This window comes from Chionomys nivalis, chromosome 18 (assembly GCF_950005125.1).
Source record: "Chionomys nivalis chromosome 18, mChiNiv1.1, whole genome shotgun sequence".
In the NCBI taxonomy this organism is placed as follows: domain Eukaryota; kingdom Metazoa; phylum Chordata; class Mammalia; order Rodentia; family Cricetidae; genus Chionomys; species Chionomys nivalis.
Window position 1 is genome coordinate 13,493,984 of NC_080103.1, and position 20,632 is coordinate 13,514,615.

The window sequence follows — 20,632 nt, forward strand, 5'->3', positions numbered from 1 at the left end:
CTCTGATTGGTGGTCTAGATATAAAACCTTAGAGGAGAATTAGGCTATATTCAATAGAGGAAAGTATCAATCAGACTTCTGCAGCTTTGAATTCAGCATAGTCCTCTTGTTCTGGGTGATAAATCCTGTCAAGGATCTTTTACTTACCTGGACCAGTTTTACTCTTTGTCAAACCCACTAATTCAACTCATCCCTATGGTTTTATGGATGTGGCAGAAATGAATAGACCTTCTTAGAAGTTATGGTTAGTGTTAAATGAGGTTGCATTGTTCCCTTGAAATGGCGTAGATTTGAGAGCACAGATTTGGCTTTGAGATTATAGAACTGTCCTTGTGGCTGCTCTTGAAGACTGAGAACCATTCTTTGCTCCAGATTCTAGGATGGCGCCAGCCTTGTCTGGAATTAAATATATTCTAGCTGGTTCTGTTTAGTTTTGATTGACCAGATGAAAGAAAAGCGAATGCTGTCTGATTGGGGTAAAGGTGAAGTATGTACCGGGATGTGGTTCTCTAGCCCTGCATGGCACACAGTTCTGTTCTTACACCTTGGAATCTTGATTGGTACCGAGTTACCATCGGTTCCTGGGCACAGTCTTTTCTCAGGTCTCAGGATTAACACTGCCTTTAGTAATTTCTCCTGTTGGTTAACAATTAGCCCGGCATTCATGGTACAAAGATGCATTTCCTCAGCCCTTTGGACTTTGTAAATGATTCCAGTTTAAGTTTTAACATAACTGTTCTCCTTTCTGACCACTTTGGTATTTCTTAAATGTGCAGAGTCAGAGGTATGTGTAAGACTTCAAAGCCAAGAACAAATGCAGCAAATTCATCAAACATTAAAGATGAAGTAGTCAACAGAGACCTAAATGACCAGGCTTCGGCCAATGCCACCGTCTGTTAGTTATGAGTGGAGTTGGCCTCTCTCTTTCTTCTCCCTTCCTTCTTTTCTTTCTTTCTTTCTTTCTTTCTTTCTTTCTTTCTTTCTTTCTTTCTTCCTTTCTTTCTTTTTATTTGTTTATCTTTATTTTATGTGTCTGAGTGTTTTGCCTGTATGTGTAGATGTGTACCACATACATACCTAATACTCATGAAGGGTGTTGGAGCTCTTGAAATTATATATAGTTTTGAACTGCCATGTAGATGCTGGGAATTGAACCATGTCCTCTATAAAGCAGTAAATAGTCAACAGATGGATGGGAATTTGTTTATTTCTTATCTGAGGATAATTTCTATGACAGTTTCTAGGTGATGGAACCTCTGTGGCTTCTTCTCCCTTGAAGTTCCTTCCTCCTGTGGATATTAAAGTCTAGAATAGCAAGGGCCATTTTGGTCTGAGTGATCAGAGCCAGGTCTTTTGGAAGACAAGGAGCAAAGGAAAGCTGGGTGAGGCTCTTGTGGACCTCACACCAGTGATGCTGTTGTTCGGAGGTGGCCACAGAGTAAGAACAGTGACCCAGATCAGAGGTTCTCTACTGGCTGCCAGTCATAACCGTGAGGACAGGGCACAGACTTTGAAAGGTTTTCTGAGATCCTCGAATGTATAGGCAAGCCTGAGAAACACTCTCTCACAGCAGTAAGGGAGGGAGGACATGGGAGAGTAAACATTTACACATTCATCAAGATCTTGACCCTCCTCACCCCCGTCACTGACTCTTCCATTGCAGAGCAATACTCAGGACACACTAGATGTGGATAGCTTAGAAGTTTTTCTCAAGATTCCCAGTTGAATTTGGGACCATGTTTATTGAAGTCCCCAAGTCCCTGTAACTCCTGTCCTTTTTGAGATCTTAATGTAAGTCTCGACCAATGCCCCATCTTGCAGAGACTCTGATTCTATTGCACACATTCCCTAGCATAGCACTAGGGGACTGTGGGAAGTCATCTGGAACTGTGGCCCAAGAATCCAGGTCCCTCAATTTTGAAATTGAATCCCTCAATTTTGCATTTTTCATGTCTGCAAAACCATGTAGATGGTATTGCCAGGTTCTACTGCAACCTCAGGATTGAATCAACCACCCTGAGCTACAATTGCATAGGCATTTTCAGTTTGGGGATCTCCACTTTCAAATGATTTTTTTTATTTCCACTAAATGGGGACTTCAATGATAGGACCTTTCCCTTGGGTCATCTTTCCTGTTGTCCCCGTGAAGAGGCCTATGTTTCTCTTTAATAGTGTTAATCAACAGCTGATTTCAAGCCTGCCTTATCTGTAGCTTCAAGTTTATCTATATTCTTTCCTTTACCAATTTTTTATATTTTATGGTCTGCTTTTTGCTTTTTTTCCCCCTGTAAACCTGAATGAAAATAGTCAGAAGTAACCACAGCATAATGTGAACAATATTGTTCTAGTTTGGTTTACCACTGTTGCGATGAAACACCACGACAAAAAAGAAACGTGGGTAGAAAAGGGTTTATGTGTCTTATGCTTTCACAATCATCACTGAAGGAAGTCAGGACAGGAACTCAGACAGAGCAGGTGTCTTGAGACAAGAACTGATGCAGAGGACATGGAGGGATGCTGCTTAGTAGCTAGTTTTCCATGGCTTGCTCAGTCTGTTTTCTTATAGAACCCGGGACCACCAACCCAGGAATGCACTACCCACAATGGATTCAGCCTTCTCCCATCAATCACTAACTTAAAAATACTATACATGGTTGTCTACTGCTGGATCTTACGGAGGTATTTTCTCATGGACTCCCTCCTCTCTGATGACCCTAGCTTGTATCAAGTTTACAGAAACTAGCCAGCACAAATATCTTGTCTTGAGATTTCTTCTGACAAGCATTAGTCTAGGTGGTAAATAAATCTTTTCTTTCTTAAAGTTGCTTTCGCTTAGTGTTTAACCACAGCAATGGAAAAGTAATGAACATAGCCTATTACTTTTAAAACCAGCTTCATTGGGGCTGGAGAGATGGCTCAAAGGTTAAGAGCATTGTCTGCTCTTCCAAAGGTCCTGAGTTCAATTCCCAGCAACCACATGTTGGCTCACAACCATCTGTCCGGTGCCCTCTTCTGGCCTTCAGGCATACACACAGACAGAATATTGTATACATAATAAATAAATAAATAAAATTAAAAAAAATTTAAAAACCCAGCTTCATTGAATTTTAGAGAACTAGGCAGATCACAAACAGATTCCTTGCAAATGTGTAAGATAAATAGCCCAATTAATGATGGGCTTCCTGTTCTCCTATGGAAGTTCATGAGTTAGGACCCCATTATTGGCATCTCTCTTGGCATTCTGATCTTGCAAATTCTCATCAGAATAACCCACTAATCTCTGCTTACAGAACTATAGGGCTTTTCTAGTTCTAAATCCCAGACTCTTCTACGTTCCTCCTACACGTGGGTTTCAAAGGCCTACAAAGCATGCGGTCAGGTTATCACAATGACCCCAGTTCTTGATATTAACATTCTTTTAATTAGTTACTTTTTCTTGTTCCTGTGGCAAAATACTTGGCAAAAGCAACCCAGGGTAGGAAGTCAGGCCAACAGGCTTGGTTTTCTGTTGGAGGTCAAGCATACAGTGTGTCTTCGGAGACTGTAGAGGTGGGAGTTTGAGGCAGCTGGTCACTTTGCATCTATGGTCAGAGAACAGAGATGGCTGGCAGTGTTCAGCTGGCTTTCTCCTTCTCATTTAGCCTGGAACATTAGCCAATGGGATGCTGCCACTCACAGTTAGGGTGAGAAAGGAATGGGTAAAGTGCCTGTGGCCAGAGGAACAGCAGGTGACAACTAAAGCTCAATGTGTCACCCTACCAGGAGGCAGCCCCAGCGGATGAATCTTGGTTAGGCAAGGCCCATAGACCACAGACCTTGGAATATCTTTTGCTTCTGCTGTGCCTTTACATGCTTGCCGCTGTCATCTTCCTCTGGTATCTGGAATGGTTGAATGGATGTAGGGAGATTCCCCACTGCCTGTAATGTAATGTGTTTATCTCATGGAAATATCCCATTCTGCTGGGCATTTTCACTTGTGGATTATTGTGAAGATAATTTCTCCTTAATTGATACTGTCTAATTGATAATAATAATGTTAGCTTATACAGAGTTTTGACAAAAGTAAATACAAAGAAATATTACACAGCTAGGGCCTATTGTAATGTATTAAGCACCATGCTGCAGGTCCCCTGAGGGGGAGGGCAAGCAGTGGACCGTGGGTCCCCCAAGAACAGTCAGTCCCAGGCAGGGATGATGCAGTTCCCCAAGTGGTTGCAGTGGGCCACAAGGAGCCGTGAGTCCCACAAAGAGAGACAGATGGATGGGCACACTATGAAACCATGCTGCAGGTCTCCGAAGGCAGTGGGTTGAAGGCAGGGAGCCATGTGGTAGGCAAGAGACAAACAGATAATGCAGAATGAGGTCGGATATTTACTTAGTGGGTTATGGAAGGGAATGGGAGAAGGAAGAAGAGCAGAGAAAGACAGAGAGACAGACAGAGAGAGACAGAGAGACAGACAGAGAGACAGACAGAGAAACAGACAGAGAGAGAGAGAGACAGAGAGAGAGAGAGAAAGGGGGGAAAGGGCAGAAGTGGGGAGAGACAGAAGCTGTGGCTTCCAGAGGGAGACAAAAAAGAGAAGGGACTCAGGCTGGAAGCTGAAGATCAGTTTGCCTTGGTGGATGGTGGGGACTGTGGGGATGCGAGGGGGAAAGAGAGTGGGTGTGGCCTGTCTCTTAAAGGGACAGAACAGATTGTTACATCTATGATCTTCACTTAAGGAGCTGTATAGATCATAGCTCAAGTTGTTAATTAAGAGAAACAGTTGAGTCCCAGGAGCCTGGATAACTCAAATTCCTTTCATCCTAATGCTGAAAGATGAAGTCAGAGGTTTCAGTGTGCATCTTTAGCTGAAACAAAGCCTAATAATGACTTCAGGTTTGATAATAGCTTTAAGATTAAAAGAAAAAAAACAGAAAACAATCTAAAGTTCACAAGGACACACAGCTGAGGTAAAAAATACAGAGCAGCTCAACTGTGACTAGCTAACAAATTTTCCTGCTAGGGTTGATTGACAATCAAAGGTGATATTTTAATTCCTTGTACCTATTTCTGCCTGTAATCTCTTGATATAAAAACTATTGGTCAACGGATATGCACCCTAAAGATCTAAAGTACATCTGACTGGTTGTTTTTTATGTATCAAAGTTCAGGTTTGTGAGTCCTTCAGAATTCCTTCTAAGATTAACTTTCATGGTAAATAGTAAACTGATGGGTTCTTTCTCTGTAACTGCAGCATACAGCCTGCCAACAAACCAGCTGACTGTGAAAAACTATTTTCTCCTTGCTCATGTTCTGTTAATCTGTAACAACTTACTTAGACGCAAATATATGTGGGTTATTGGGGTGACTTTGGTTTTGGTCATGTAAGAGAAATGAAAAACATGGTTTCACCCTTATTCTGTAGCACTTTAGCAGTCATTGTATGGGATAGTTTTAGAATGAACGGTTGTTTTTTAGGAGTACTTTGACCTTGAAGAATCCTTGTGCAAAGCAATGATTGTTTTGCTGACAGGGCATCGCAGAGCAGCCATCGCATGACTTTGGTCACAAGATGCCTCAGGCATACCTGAGTCTCTTGTATTATTGTGTATTACAAATGATACATAATAAAGGACTAGATTCCTGGGGTCTTTAATGCTCTGCTTTAGTAAGACATGAAAATTGGTATGAGGAAATACTTTGAATAACAATCAATAAATACTCCTTTTTACGCTGTCATTTGGGGTCCAGTCCAGTTGCTCAGAAGACACTCAACCTTCTGCTGTCACATAGGTCTTAAAATTTCATCTTTACTCATCCTTGTCTTATTCCTAGAATTGGGAGAAAGCTAGTATTCCACCATTTAGTGTGGTATTTGTTACAAATTTAGTTGCTACTCTTTTTGTGAGTTTAATGATAGCCTTATTCTTTTACATTCCTGTCTTTTAGGAAATTTCTGCTCTCTGTTTGCTGTCTTTCATTTACTCTAATTCATAAGTGTGTTTTAAATTTTATCAAATCATTTCTGTACATCTGTGAATAGCAAAGGATAGTATGTTATATTTAAAGAGTAAAATAAAGTTTTAATTGGCATATATATGTATATATATATGATATTTGTTCTATTGGAATTTGAATGAGGGAAATGGTTTTGTTATGCACACTTCAGGATGGGAACAACATCAAAAGGACTTGTCAAATGTGAGTATGGGAACTCTGGGGACGGGAAGGAAGCTGGAGACCAGAGCAGTCACTAGTCAATGATTTGATCATTCTTGCCCATAAAAGGGAGCGCTGAAGTCATCTCTGGACACTGCTTATGAGGCAGTGACAATGGAATTGGAGTTGTGATTCCCATCCCCGATCTCTTTTCTAAGACTTCTTTTTAGAAGTTTTAGCCATGTATGCTCTATGTGGGTTCTCCTTTGTTATCCTGATTGACTTGGGATTGATGTTCACTCAATAGGAAACCTGTCATTAAACTAAATCCCCAACCACAGACAGTGTCCTGTACATCATTGGAGGTTTGATTTAACATTCTCCCAATCTTTTTGTTATTTATATTGGATAATTTCTCTCAATGATTTAAGGTTGTATGTTTAATTGTGCTTGTTGGTATATTCTCTAAAACCCAGCCTATTATGTTTATTTCTGAATTTTTTTCTTTTCTGCTATAGAATTCATATTTGGTAACTTTTCATGGTTCCCATTTTTCTGATGAGAATTAATATCTCTTTTTGTTAAGTTTTTATTGATTGAGAATTTCACAAATGCATGCAATATATTTAGATCAAATCTACTTACTCCACCTCTTCCAACTCTTTTCCTATCCCCATCCTTACTTACGTCTTCATTCCAAATTCTTGTATTCTTTCTTTAAATCCCTTACTCCATTTATTGCTACTAGTATATGTTTTAGTTTAGGACCACCCCACTGGAATAATGAATATGGGGAAACCTACCTGGGGCCACATCCTTAAAGAAAATGAGCTCTTCTTTCCCTAGGAGTCATCAATTGGCAATAGTTTCTTAGCTATGGATGAAACTTCATGGCCATTCTCCAGTTCATGCTGGCATTTTGGCTAGCTTGATTTTGTACAGATCTTGTCCATGCATCCACAGCCACCATGCATTATCATGTGCATTGCCTATTGTGCTCAGAAAATGATATTTTGTAGCAGGCCTTTGCAACATCTGACTCTTACAATCTTCCCATTCTGCCTTCCACAACGATCCATGAGTCTTGGGAGAAGGAGTTTATATAGATACTGTTTACATTCCAAATTACCTTATTCTTTTCACTCTGACTAGTTGTGAGTCTCTACATTAATCACAAACTATTGAGAAAAGAAACTTTTTTATAACAACTGAGATACAGTTATTAGCGGGTATAATGATAAGTATTTAGAGAACAATTTAACAATGTTCAAAGTTCTCTATGACCTCTCCAAAGGTACTTTTGAACAGTTAGCAGTCCTAAACATGTATTCCATCCTGTGGAACAGACCTTAAATCCAAGCAGAGAGTAGTCGATTACTCCCTTAACATTCATGCCACTATTGCACCAATGGGCATATCTCTGCCAGGCTGGTTACTAATGTAGCCTGAATAGTTCGCCAATGACTTAGACTGTTGATTTATTTCTCCATAAGCAGTCTGCATAGCGCTTTCTGGCACTATAAAAGCTAGCCAGTAGGAATGAAACTTATAGGTCAGTACCAGCTTGAATTCTCTGTCTTAGGATTCAAGTAAGTGGTACATTGGATCTTATCTTCAAGTTCTGGTTGGTAGCATAGAGCATAGCCTGTATTGTTTGGGAGTTCTATAGGACCCCCAACTAACAACTGAAACAGAGAAAATCTATACCAGACAGGGCTTTTGTTTGATAGTTTACAGCATCTGAGGGAGGCATTATTGTCTTCCCTTAGAAGATAATTCTTCTCTCTCTCTTTCTGAATGTGTGTATGCATGTGTGCCTAAGAAACTTATAGAGGAAGTATATTTCAACTTTTCTGCATAGGTAAGGATTTTTCTGGAATCATAATAATTAAGACCAACAATTGGCAAGTAGGACTTCATGAGCTAAAAACTCCTGTACCGCAAAGGAACCATCTATCAAGTGAAGATGCAGCCTATGGGATGGGATATATGTATATGTATATATGTGTGTGTGTGCCTCTGTGTATGTTTTTGTAATTGAAAGTAATTGAAAACTAAGCACAAGGAAAAAATAGCAACCCAATTTTTAAAAAATGGGCTATGGAATTTCACAGAGAATTCTCAAAAGATGAAATACAAATGCCTATGAAATAATAGACAACATCCTTAGCTACTGAGGTAGTACAAATGAAAATTACTTTGACATTTTATGTTACCACAATCAGAATGACTAAGATTAAGAAAACAAACCACTAATTCTGGCAAGATGTGGGAGAAGTTAGGGCACTTATTCTCTGCTAGTGATGGTGATGACTGATGTAGCCACTGTGGATATCAGTATTGTGATTCTTCACAAAACCAAAACAAAACAACTAAGCAAAGCTGAATTAAAACTGGAACTACTTACTATTTGACTCAGTATCCACTTCTGGGCATATTTCCAAAGGATTCTATATCCTACTGCAGAGATGAGATACTTGTTTATCCACGTTCTTTGTTACTCTGATTATGGTAACTAGGAAATGGAAACATCCTACATGCTTGTCAACTGATAAATGCATAATGAAAATCTTATATGTATACACAGTGGAATTTCATTTGATTGTAAAGAAAAATTTAATTATAAAATATGCTGGTAAATTGATGGAATTGGAGATACTTGTTCTAAGGTCTGTTCTCTCTTTTGTGTGGATCCTAGATGTGAATTTTTAGATACATATCCTTAAATTAGAGACCAACAGAAGTCAGAAAGGGGCCATGGGTGGGCATTAAGAGAGGGAGGATAGTAGAACATGGTGGCATGGAAAGGGATAGTGGAGTAATGGGGTAGGAGAGATTGAGTGGGAGAGGGAGGAGAAGACAAGACAAATAAGGGAGTAAAGGGAGGGATAACTAACACCAAAGGTCTTGGGGAATGCCATATGGTATGGGACAATTCTGTATTCTGTCAATTACATTTTAAATAAACGTTGATTGGCCAGTAGCCAGGCAGGAAGTATAGGCAGGACAACCAGACAGGAAGTAGAGGCGGGTCAGTGAGAACAGGAGAATTCTGGGAAGGAAGGAACCCATTCTTCCCCAGTCCTGTGCAGACACCGAAGAAGCAGGATGTGACCTGCCCTGCTGAAAAAGGTACTGAGCCATGTGGCTAACATATACTAGAATAATTGGTTAATATAAGTTACAAGAGTTAATAAGAAGCCTGAGCTAATGGGCCAATCAGTTTATCATTAATATTGACTTCTGTGTAATTTCTTTGGGGGCTTACTAGCTGTGGGAACTGGGCAGGACAGAAGCCCCAACAAGTAGGCCCTCATGTTACAGCCATATGAAATGCTCTTGGATAACTATAATTGTTCTTTTGTCTCTGTCTTTGAAACTATTTATACACAGTTAAAACTCCAGTAGCTGGGCCATCTCATAGTAGATTTCTATTGATTACTACCACTTTTTTTTTATTGATTACTGGTTCCTTTGATTTCATTTTCCTATTTCTTCTTCTGTCTAATCATTTACTTTATAATCAAAGTCTTGGGTGGCACAATTTAAAAATGCTTCCCTTTACTGTACTCTAGGGACCCTGAACTCTATTTAGGACTCGCTTAAGATAAGCAGATTAATATTCTCCTAAAATCTTGTCACCCTGTGTTGTAGGAATTGCAAAGTGTTCAAGCAACAGGTCTACAAAATATTTTCCCTATGACAGTCACTATTTTGGCAAATCGTTTCACCAATAGTTTTTTGCCTGCTTTTGGTGATTACCTGGTACCTTCAAATAAGTTTTCCCCCCTCTGGAATTTATTATTTTACAGAACTTTTTACCTAATACAACTTAGTTCAGAATTACTCAAAGTAGAGTATTATGGGAACTTTGAAACTGCAGGTCTCCTTTCTTTATTAGGTGTAAGCTGATTTAGACTTTCTACTCATTCTTGCCTCAGATCTGATGAATTGTATTCTGTTGTGGGAATTAGTTCTGATCTGCTGAACAAATCAAACGTATTAGTGTAGAATTTTCCCCTGTAAAATTAAATTTCACTACTTTCTAAAGATGAAATATTTGGCTTTGTTCAGAACTAAGTAGAAAACTAGAGAAACTTCAAGGCACTGCACAAATTTGAATTCCCCCAAATTCTTTTTCTGCTATTTTCTGCTGTATTGAGGATCAAACCCAGTGGCCTGAGTAGGCTAAGTATATTTTCTACCATCGAGCTATATCCCAAACACCTTAAAATTCTTTTAAAAATATTTCATAGTCATGATTTATAAATGAATAAGCTATTTATTCACATAAGTAAATATATGATGTGATTGCAAAAGGAAAACCAGGGCAAAGCAGATCAGCAGAAGGAAGGCAAGGTGACCAAAGGGAGAGAAGTGGGGTGAGGTGGCCATGGTCAAAGTATGTCATTTATTTAAAGGGAACTGATTGTGTGACACTCAACACTATGCACATTGAGTAGACACTAATAAAATATTCTGGAAATTAAATATGGAACATTTGTGAGATGTTTTATTTGTAGATATTATTATATGATGGAATTTATACCTTATTATATTGCCTTTGACATCAGCATTACATATTTAAAAGTCAGGCACTCTTCAAAATGTTTTATAGATTTTGATTATAAGCACTTAAGTTTTCTGATTTTTTTTCCAAATATCGTCAACTCTATGTTAGCAGGCTGACTTTCTCTCTACCTAAATTATGTATCCTGAAAATTGCCCAAGTCTTTTGCCTTTGCCTTTGCTAACAAAAATGCTTCTGAAAGTCACCATGAAATTTAAGCATAAATAAACTTGCATCTAATTATTTAAAAGTGGTGTTCATTTGAAGCATAGCTTCAGGTATTTTCTTAGCCAAGTGAAATGTTTATTTAAAATCAAATAAAAAATTTAAAGTATAGTTGGGTGCATTTTAATTCTTACGTTACGATCCCTGGTAATCTCATCTGAGAAGTAGACTCAGAAGGAGTAGGCTTTCGTGCACCTCTCAGATGTCCTTCGCTCGTCTCACTTGTCATATCCCGTAATTCAGTTATCACAATGCACCCGTAATTCATTGTTTGAAACCTATACTTAATTTTGTGCACTTACAATAACCTCGTGTTTTCTTTTCCATTCAGCAAATATCAGTTTCACCATTTCTGGTTTCCATCGAGGGCCGAGGTCAGGTGGGAAGAATGGGGTTAGAGCCGCGTCTTCTTCTAGTGAAAACACCACCTTCGTTCATCTCAGTGGACTTTCTCTTCCTTCAAACTTTGTTCCCCCCGGCTGCAAAAAGAAACCCAGAAACAGAGGAAAAGGAAGAAAGAAAGAGAAGGAAAGAGAGAGGGGGAAGAAGAAGACAAAGTTTTTTGCGGAATGATTTATGGACAGCGAGATCGTGAAATCACCCATGTCATCCGTTGTTGGTGTGATTAACTTGGACAAGCATCCAGTCCTGCAGCCACCAGTTCAGCCAGACTGTCAGACATTTCCTTCCATCCAGAAGTTTCCTCATGTACCGTTGTCCAGTCCTTCCCCCAAATTTCACCTCACAAGCAACCCCTAATACACTTTTTGTTCTTTGCCAAAATGTCACCTAAGCCTGTTATTTATTTCACGGTCTTTGAGCATCCCCCTCATGCAGCAGCATGTTTGAGATAAGCCATGCCTTCACATGTGTCTTTAGCGCATTCTATTTTATTACTGGAGAATATTCCATCGAATCGATGTGCACCACAGCTGCTTACTCATTAGCTGATTAACAATTTTAAAAATCTCAGTTTATGAAAATCATGGATATAGATATTATAGCCATCCATGCCTATGTATATATGTATGTATGTATGTATGTATGTATGTATGAGTGTGCGTGTGCACAGACTTATTTTTACTTCTCAACTATATATCTAGGAGAGGTACGTGTTATGTGTCAAACTGTTTCCGAAGATGATATAATTTTCACATGTTCATCAACAGTATGTAAGAGTTCAGTTGCTCTTTGTTCTTTTTCAAATTGACACATAATATTTGTGCTTAAATATGGTTCAGTCAAATAATCCGATATATGTATGCGATGTGTGGTGCTTAGACCTTTGCCCCTGTCCCTTTCAGCAGTTCATGCTCTCTCCTATTGTAGGCTATGATCAATAACTGAAAATAGTGTTCAGCACCTTGTGGTAGAACATGCTTTGCCATTATGTGGCGTCTTTGTACAACTATCTATCCCTAAATTATTATTCATGTACATGAATCTTGATGGGCAAAGGAATTCCAATAATTCACGAAACAGTAATGCGCTAGAACTCCTGCTTCTAGATCCTAGGCATTGTCCTTGCCTCTGGTGCTTGTGTTTGTCCTGTGACGGAGACCTGCAGCAGCACACTCTGGGCTTCGTGCTAGGGATCTGAACTGCATTGGCATTCACAGCACAAGGAGTGACCCACAGAGAGGAGGGAGGGATAACTCAGTGCCCAGGTGTAGAGTTCAGTCCTGATACCACTGGGCGTGTTCAGAAAGCTTGCAGGGACGCCAACAGCAGAGTGTGGCATGAACATGAGGTGTGACAAACGGCATGGGGAGGCAGGACAGTCCTCAGCCCTCACGCGTCACATACTAAACCTTAATGTGTGCTCATCACAACAGGGGGAAGACCACATGCATATTTTAAGAACAGGCATTTATGCTTATTCTTATCAGCTCTTGAGGTCTGCCAAGGTCGTTCCTGGTTCAGTTGTTCTGACAGGGAGGAGATGTGGGTTCCAGACATCAGGGACAATGTTTTAAGAATCATCTAGTCTAAAATTAGACCACAGTCATTTTTGTGTGTGTTATACTGAGTCTCTTTTCATGCCAGATACAGTGTGGGGATCAGATCGCATGGGTTGGGTGAAAAAATGGTTACCTTTTCCAAAGCTGATGTGGACTTTGAAAGAAAAACCACAGCAGCAGAGTTCCCGGCAAAGGGTCTTTGTAGGGAAGCCAGAGTGTAAGTTAACATTCTGAAATTATTAGAATTAAGTCTACGTGAGCCATGGGTAGCTGGAAATCAAACTAAAAAGTCTCATCACATGTTGTTTTAGATATCATAGGGAAGAGAATGAGGAACTCTATAATGAGAAAATATTTGGCTGTAGGAAATGCCTGGAGTTGGCACAGAGAAATGTGTTGTCCCATAAGCTGTGCTAATTTTCAAAGCGTAAGCTCTTTAGTCGGAGCTGAGGCCTCTGGTAAGAGCATGGGAGGAGTCAGGCTGGCGTTTGCAAGCTGAAATTTGGGCCAACTTGGTGGTGGAATGACATCATCTAAAACACGGAAGTGTCTACCTAACCCATGAGACTGAAATTGCCTCTACTGTGAGAGTTAATTAAAACGAAAAGTCATTCCACCCAAGTTCTGAAAAGCAGCCCCAGGTGTGCAGCATTTTCTTGTGGTTTCTATGGCAGCAATGGGTGTGGAGTGGGAGAAAACAGTGGACCTAGAGCACCTGCTTCTAAACCCTAGCCCAGTCACCAACTAGCTTGAATTTAACCCTGGGTGTCCTCAGCGAGAGCGGAAACATGAGCACTTACCAACACGCCCATTACAAATGATCCAGTGGAAGTAAGGATTCCGTGTAAAGGTTATTCAGTGGTTGCCTAGCAACACTGACCAATAGAGGTAGGTGTCCGTGGAGCTGTGCTGGTTGTTGTGCGGTCACCATCCCAAGTGACAGAGCTGTGGCTTGTCCAGAGAGAGATGGGCTGCCAGAGATGATGCAGAAGGCAAAAATAGCTCGTTCACCTGATCAAAGCTCTTATGAACTCACAGAGACTGAGGCAGCATCCTCGGCTCTGCACCAGGCCCTGAGCACAGATATTATAGCTTCTAGTTTAGTTTTTAAAATAGGATTCCCGAGTATGTGGATGAGTGGGTCTCTGGCTCTTGTGCCTTGCTTCTATTGGGATCTTTTCTCCTGTTTGAATGTCATGTCCAACTCCAATGTACTAGTTTTAGTTTCATCTTATTATATTTTATTTTGTTATATTTTATTATTTTCTCTTAGAAGCACATTCTTTTCTAATGAGAGGCAGGAAGGAAGTGGGAAGGACTGGGAGGAATAGAGGTAGGGGAAACCATAATCAGGAGATAATATGTAAGAAAACAACCTATTTTCAATAAAAAGGGAACATAGCTCATTCATAATGTTTGTATAACTTGCATGTGAAACTATAGCAATTTACTTATATTGGGTAAAAGAAAATAAATGTAAAGTTCCCCTATTTTTAAACCTAATTTAATGTAGTTCCTAGAAAATTTGACAGTATATATGTTGCTTCTATCTGGGGCTTGCATTCTCCTTAATGTGGGTAGTCATATGCTAGTGTATTTCCCATTCATGAAAAAAGTAATAAATGTATGTAAGGATACCCACTTTTGGAAATAAAGGCAGAAATATGTGAAAATTGTATTCATCTCTTAAATTCATCCATTTAGAAATTCATTTTGCTAACATGGGATGAGTCACCTCAAGGCTGTACCACTAACTGGATGCCACATGGTCCAAACCCTACAGGAGCTCATGCTGTGGTCACGGATGAGAATGGAGAGTTGGCACAGTGTCCAGCCTATCAGGAATACCTTTGCAAGGACAGAAGAAATGACTCCGAAGTTAAGAATACATAATACTCTTGCAGAGGACCCAAGTTCAGCGACCAGCACCCCTATCAAGTGGTTTACAATCATCCGTAACTCCAGTTACACAGAACCCAACAACTTCTAGTCTCCCTGGGTACCAGGTATGCACACGGTAAACATGCATACCTGGAGGCATGTATGTACATGCACACACAGGCATGGATGTGTGCAGACACACACACACACACTAAAATAAGTAAATAAATCATTTTAAGGAATGCTTTTTAAAAGAAGTCTTTGAAACGGGGCCTGGTGTCAGGGGCCTGTAACTGTAGCCTTTCTGGAGGCTGAAGCAGGAAGATCACAAGATCAGGCTTGCCTGGCCACAGAATAAATTTCAGGCCAGCCTGAGAAACTTAGAGAGGGCTTGTTTGGGTCTGGGAACATGGCTAGGTTCAATCCCCAGTGCTGAAAATCACAACAACAATAAAGAACGCCTGTGCTGGTTCTTAGTATCATTTGGCAAGAGGTCCCCAGACGCATGAAGGTTAGATCAGACCTCAGGAGACTGGTCCGAAAGTGCTGCAGACAGGCAAGGCTGCCTTTATGTAGCTCAATGTTGCATATTTCGACCCAGCATATGGATCCAGAGAAAGGGCCAGTTTTTAGAGGACCCTATTATCTGAGCCTGCAGAGATAGGATGTTTAGGAGGTCATGGTCATTGGTTTGTTCCCAGTGTGGGTCATTTTACTTTGCTCTGGTCCATGCCTCGGACTTGCCCCCGCAACCTCAGATGGCTGCCTTGTAAAAAGACTTTGGCTCACTTGGCCGGCAGAACAGGAGCATGCGATGGGAACAGGGCACATCTATCACCACTAGGGCCGCAGCTGAAAACACATTCTCCACCCTCAGTGAGAATGCTCAGAAGAGCGCTCACAGTTTAGCACAGCACTGGATACAGGGTCCCAGTTCAAGGTATCTTTTGCTAGCCCATGTAGACCTGACCTGAGTTCGTTGACCTGGATAAAGGTAGTCGAGTAATAATTCTAGACACTATAGCTTCTGGACAGAACAGAATACAAGCAGCATTCATGGGACTTCAGCCTTTTCTAAAGATAGCCCTGCCAATGAGCACACTGGGCCTCCTGGTATGACCTAGAGAGATTGTTTAGACTTGGAAATATGGGCACCTATCTCTTGAGTGACCCATCTGCTGGTAATGTTTACATCCATGTGCATATATAAAGGTGGTGTGTTTTCATTCTAGGTTGATGCTCAGTCCTACGGTCTTCGCTGAAGCACTGCTGACAGAAAGGCTGGTCTGGAATCTCCAGCTACACAAATAAATACTGCCGCAAACCCTAACAGAAAGACCCTCACTACCCAATTTCTTCCAGATGGCAGTGATGGATGGCTGTATGTTTATGTTTACTTGGTTTCCCAGGTGACTGATGTCCTGGTTTCCACTGGTCATGGCTTGATGAGCATTTCTTGAAGATGTGGGCCGCCTGCTCCAGCTGCCCAGCTTTTAGCCCACTGGCATGTCCCACACCCCACATTGTCAAGAGGACATTGTGCTTCTTGGATGTCTAGTTAACTCTTCACTCGCCATTTCTGGTAATCATTTCTTTCTAATCATTTCTTGTACGTGTCCTGGACTAGCAAAGCAAAAGTAAAGTATAAAGCACTGAAAAGAAACTCATGATAGACAGAATAATGCCTCCCTCCCCTTAGATTTCTGCATCTTAATCTCAAGAATCATGTTATCTTCCACGGCGAAGAAGAATTGAAATTGCAGATAGAATTAAAGCTGCCAATTGCCAGAATCTATAAAAGGAGACTATCCTGGATTGCCAGGCGGACCCTATGTAACCATGGGGATCCTTAAAGGTGGAAGAGGGAGAGGGCTTGAGAAATGGCTTGGTGAGTAAAGGGGCTTGCGGAGCCCGAGTTCGATCCCCACAATCCATGTAAGATGCTGGATGTAGCAGTAAATGAATGCAGTAGAGAAAACAGGATAGGCCTTACCGCAAACACAAGGCGGGAGAATGAGGACTGATTCTTGACAGTTGTCCTCTGATCGCCACATTTGGACTGTGGTGTGTGCTGTCACACGCACATGCACAAATGCACCACTAAAGAGAGAGGCAGACATGAAGACAAGAGTGATGTGACGTGCGTAGGACCCAGCTGTGATTGGTGGAGGAAGTGGTGGCCTCTGGAACTAGGAATATTTAAGTCTCCAAGTTCATGATAATTTGTTGTTGATAGTAGAAAAAAAGCACAGACCTGCACAGGGTGAATAGGGGTGTGGTCTCCAGACCGGTGTCTTCTGCAAAATGGGACCTGCCAGAACTGTCTTCCCTGTGAACTTTCAAAGGTGGGAGCACTCATGTTGATTCTCACAAAGTTTGGGAAAGTGAAAATATTTAATTTTTCACCAATTCCTTCTGATTCTGAAAGAGAAAAAACATTACGGGGAGGCTGACATCTAGAAGACATTGGTTCAGATCTTAGCTCTGCCGTTTAATGCCTGTGACCTCGTGCGAGTTGTTAGCCTTATAGATGTTTGTAACGGGAATGTTCACTTACCTCATTGAGTTGCTGTAAAGACCAAATAATGTGTGTACAGCAGTGGCCCTGAACTGAGCTAGTTTTCCCAGTATCTCCTGCCATTACAGTTTCTGACAGAGACTAAGGTCAACTCAAGACTTCCATCCTGCTCCACAGACTCAGAAGTTTTCCTCTTAAGACAGCTGATCTGATCACCAACTCTTCAGCTGCAAAACCTCTCATTGCCATTTCTTGCCTAGGGCTCAAATGTTCTCAGGTCCTCTTAAGGGTGTGCTTCCTTCCCAGTTCCCTCTTCTCCAGCGAGTAACCTGAACTCCTGTCCCATCGGGCTTGGCGCTCATTCCTTCCCCCCTCTGAGTTTCCTTTTTCCCCTTTCTGTCTTTGTAAGCTCTCTCCATTCTCTTTCATCAAGAGAGCTTTTTTTGTCTTTTAAGGTCCATTTCATATGTCATTTTTGTAAAGCTGTCTCTGACCCCTCCAGGAAGTTAAGAAATCCCTGCACAGTTCCAATGTGCACAGTATAACTAAGGATGAAATCTGTGTGAATGTTTTACTGAGCCTGTATGCCTATCTCTTCTGTCTGTGAGGCTTTTCTTTTTTGTTTTTGGTATTACAAAAATGATACATTTTGTTACTTTATTCTCCATCTCCAGAATATACACTGGCATAAAATATACTTGATATTTGTTTGTATTGGCATGAAGAAATTAATTACTAAATGTTATATTTTAAAGTTGTTGCCAGTAAATTCCCTCATACTTTTCAGCTTTCTGGGGCAAAGGATCTCAGGGTAGCCCCTGTTGTGTTACATATGTACTCAACCTACTAACACGCTTGGGTTATTGAGCAGCTTCATATTTATCATGCAAGGCTTCAAGGACCTTAATCTGGTTGAAATTCTTAAGGCTGGGCTCTTACAAAACAGGACTCAGGACAAACCTCTCACCAGTTCAGATGTAGGCTCATCAAAAGCTGAAAATTTCCCTTTTTCTTTGCTTTAGTAAAACGTTTACCTTGCTTCTTAAAAGATAGATAGATGATAGATAGGTAGATAGATAGATAGATAGATAGATAGATAGATAGATAGATAGATGATATGTAGATACGTAGATAAACACACATACATATAATGAATTATTATTTCTGTTATAAAGCAAACTGATCCAAAAAGTTCTATTTAAGGAAGAAATATTCTATTCATATTCAAAGGGGAAAAGCCAATTTTTTAACCCTTTCAGAAGTTCAAAAACAATGAACGAACAGCTTACGAGTCTTGCCAAACAAGCATACATTTTATAAATTCTCTTGGGAATTTACTAGCTAAGTTATTTCTATTACAAAAATCTTTGTCTTAAAGCCCAGAAAACACTTTAGCATCCTTTGTTTGCCCTCATCATAACATGATGGCATCTGTGTGACATATTTCGGGAGCATCCGCACGTGTCATTCTCAACAGGAAGACAATACGAAATCAGTCCTGTGCCTTCATGTTTGTACAACTTATGCAAATATTCTTGGCAAGAGAAAAACAGATGAGAGAGAGAGACTCTGGCTGATTCTAAATTTAGTGGCGTTTCCTTCTGATATTAAACAATTAGGGTCTAGAAACAATACGTTTTATTTATGCGGTGCCTTTCACGTTTTGTTATAGCATTTGATTGACAAACCCAGGACATGGATTCAAAAGCAAAAATGACCTTTCATGTGAAAAAGGGTTGTTTAGGGGCCGTGGAGACGCGGCAGTCTAAAAGAATCTTATTGGAAAATGCATCTTATATTCGCGGTGCCTAAGGAGATCCTGTCTTGACTCCTGAGAGCTGGTAAGGCCAAGAAGGCCAGACAGTCTTAATTGAAGATCTCTTAACTTAATTGAGATTGGGTTTCAATCCCAGTCTTGGGAGAAGCCGTATCTCTCCAGCCATCTCCCTTGTCACTGCAGAAATCTCCCTTTGGCCTGCTGGTTGAGAATAAAGGTCCCTTACCAAGCGGGCCCATGCTTCTGATCCATCCTATATGGTTTAAAAGAGTCCTGTTCACTCCTGGGATCCTTCCACGTGTTCCCGAAGTGCCGTGAAATGCAACCGAAGCAGTGATCTAGATCTGAAGACTCGGGTATCTGAGGAAACCAAGGGGGCCAGACGAGTTCGAGCTATTACATTCCATGGTGGGCATGCCGTATCTGAACCGCCTCAGTGTGAGAAACAACAGGCGGACGTGTTCATTCCCACTGCTTTTCCAGCTTCACTCCGAACCACACGTGAAGGTGACAGCTTCTTCAGCGATGGTAAGTGCTTGTCTTGGGCGACCTTGCGTCTTTGCCCACTGTGGCCTTGGTTAGGCTACCTTACGGATGAGACAGCATCACACAATTAAAAGTAGACTTGAAAGATAATCCGGTTAAGGAAGAAAGTATAAGGAAAAATGCCCTGTACCCCGACTGTAAGGAAAATATGAGTCATGGAATTGTCAACAATCAGGCAGTGGGCTGACCGTAGAGAAAACTCTAGAATATAGTACAAGAAAGTCAAAGTCAATGTGGGATTAACTGAACAGCACAGAAACCAGGGGTTCAGAATAGTCCCCCCCAAATAAATCTCAGAGACAGCAAGACTGTGATTCCCCAGGCTCTGTTTCTACTCCTACCTTTGGTGTTCAGCCTTTTTGGCTGCTGAGATGGCTCAGTGGGTAGGAGCTCTTGCTGTGCAAGCCTGAGGATTTACAGAATTCACCTGAAGATGCAAAGACAACAATCTCCTGAAAGTTGTCCTCTAATCACAGGTGGTGCGATGCCATCATGCCCTCAGTCACATGCATAATAATAATAACAATAATTAATTCTCATTATATTAATTCTCATTATAAATTAAGTGTGAATAAATAAATAAAAAGTGGCTCAGTGGTTAAGAGCACTGATTGCTCTTCCAGAGGACCTGGGTTTGATTCCCAGCATCCACATTGGAACTCACAACCATCTGTAATTCCAGTTTCAGGGACTCCAATGCTCTCTTCTGGTCTCCATGGACACCAGGCATGTATATGATGCACAGACATATATACATGCAGACAAAACTCCTATACACATAAATTTTTAAATGTAATGTTTAAAGAAATACTGGGTTAACTTTTTGTTTTTAATTTCTATTTACATTTTATAATCGATACATATTAAAACAGGCACATGCTTGGTTAGGTCATGGGATGCTGACTTGATATTGGCTTACAATGTATATTAATCAAATCTAGGTAACCAGCATTTTCATCAACTTAAACATAAACATTTATTACTTCCTTGTGTTTAGAGATTTTATTGCACT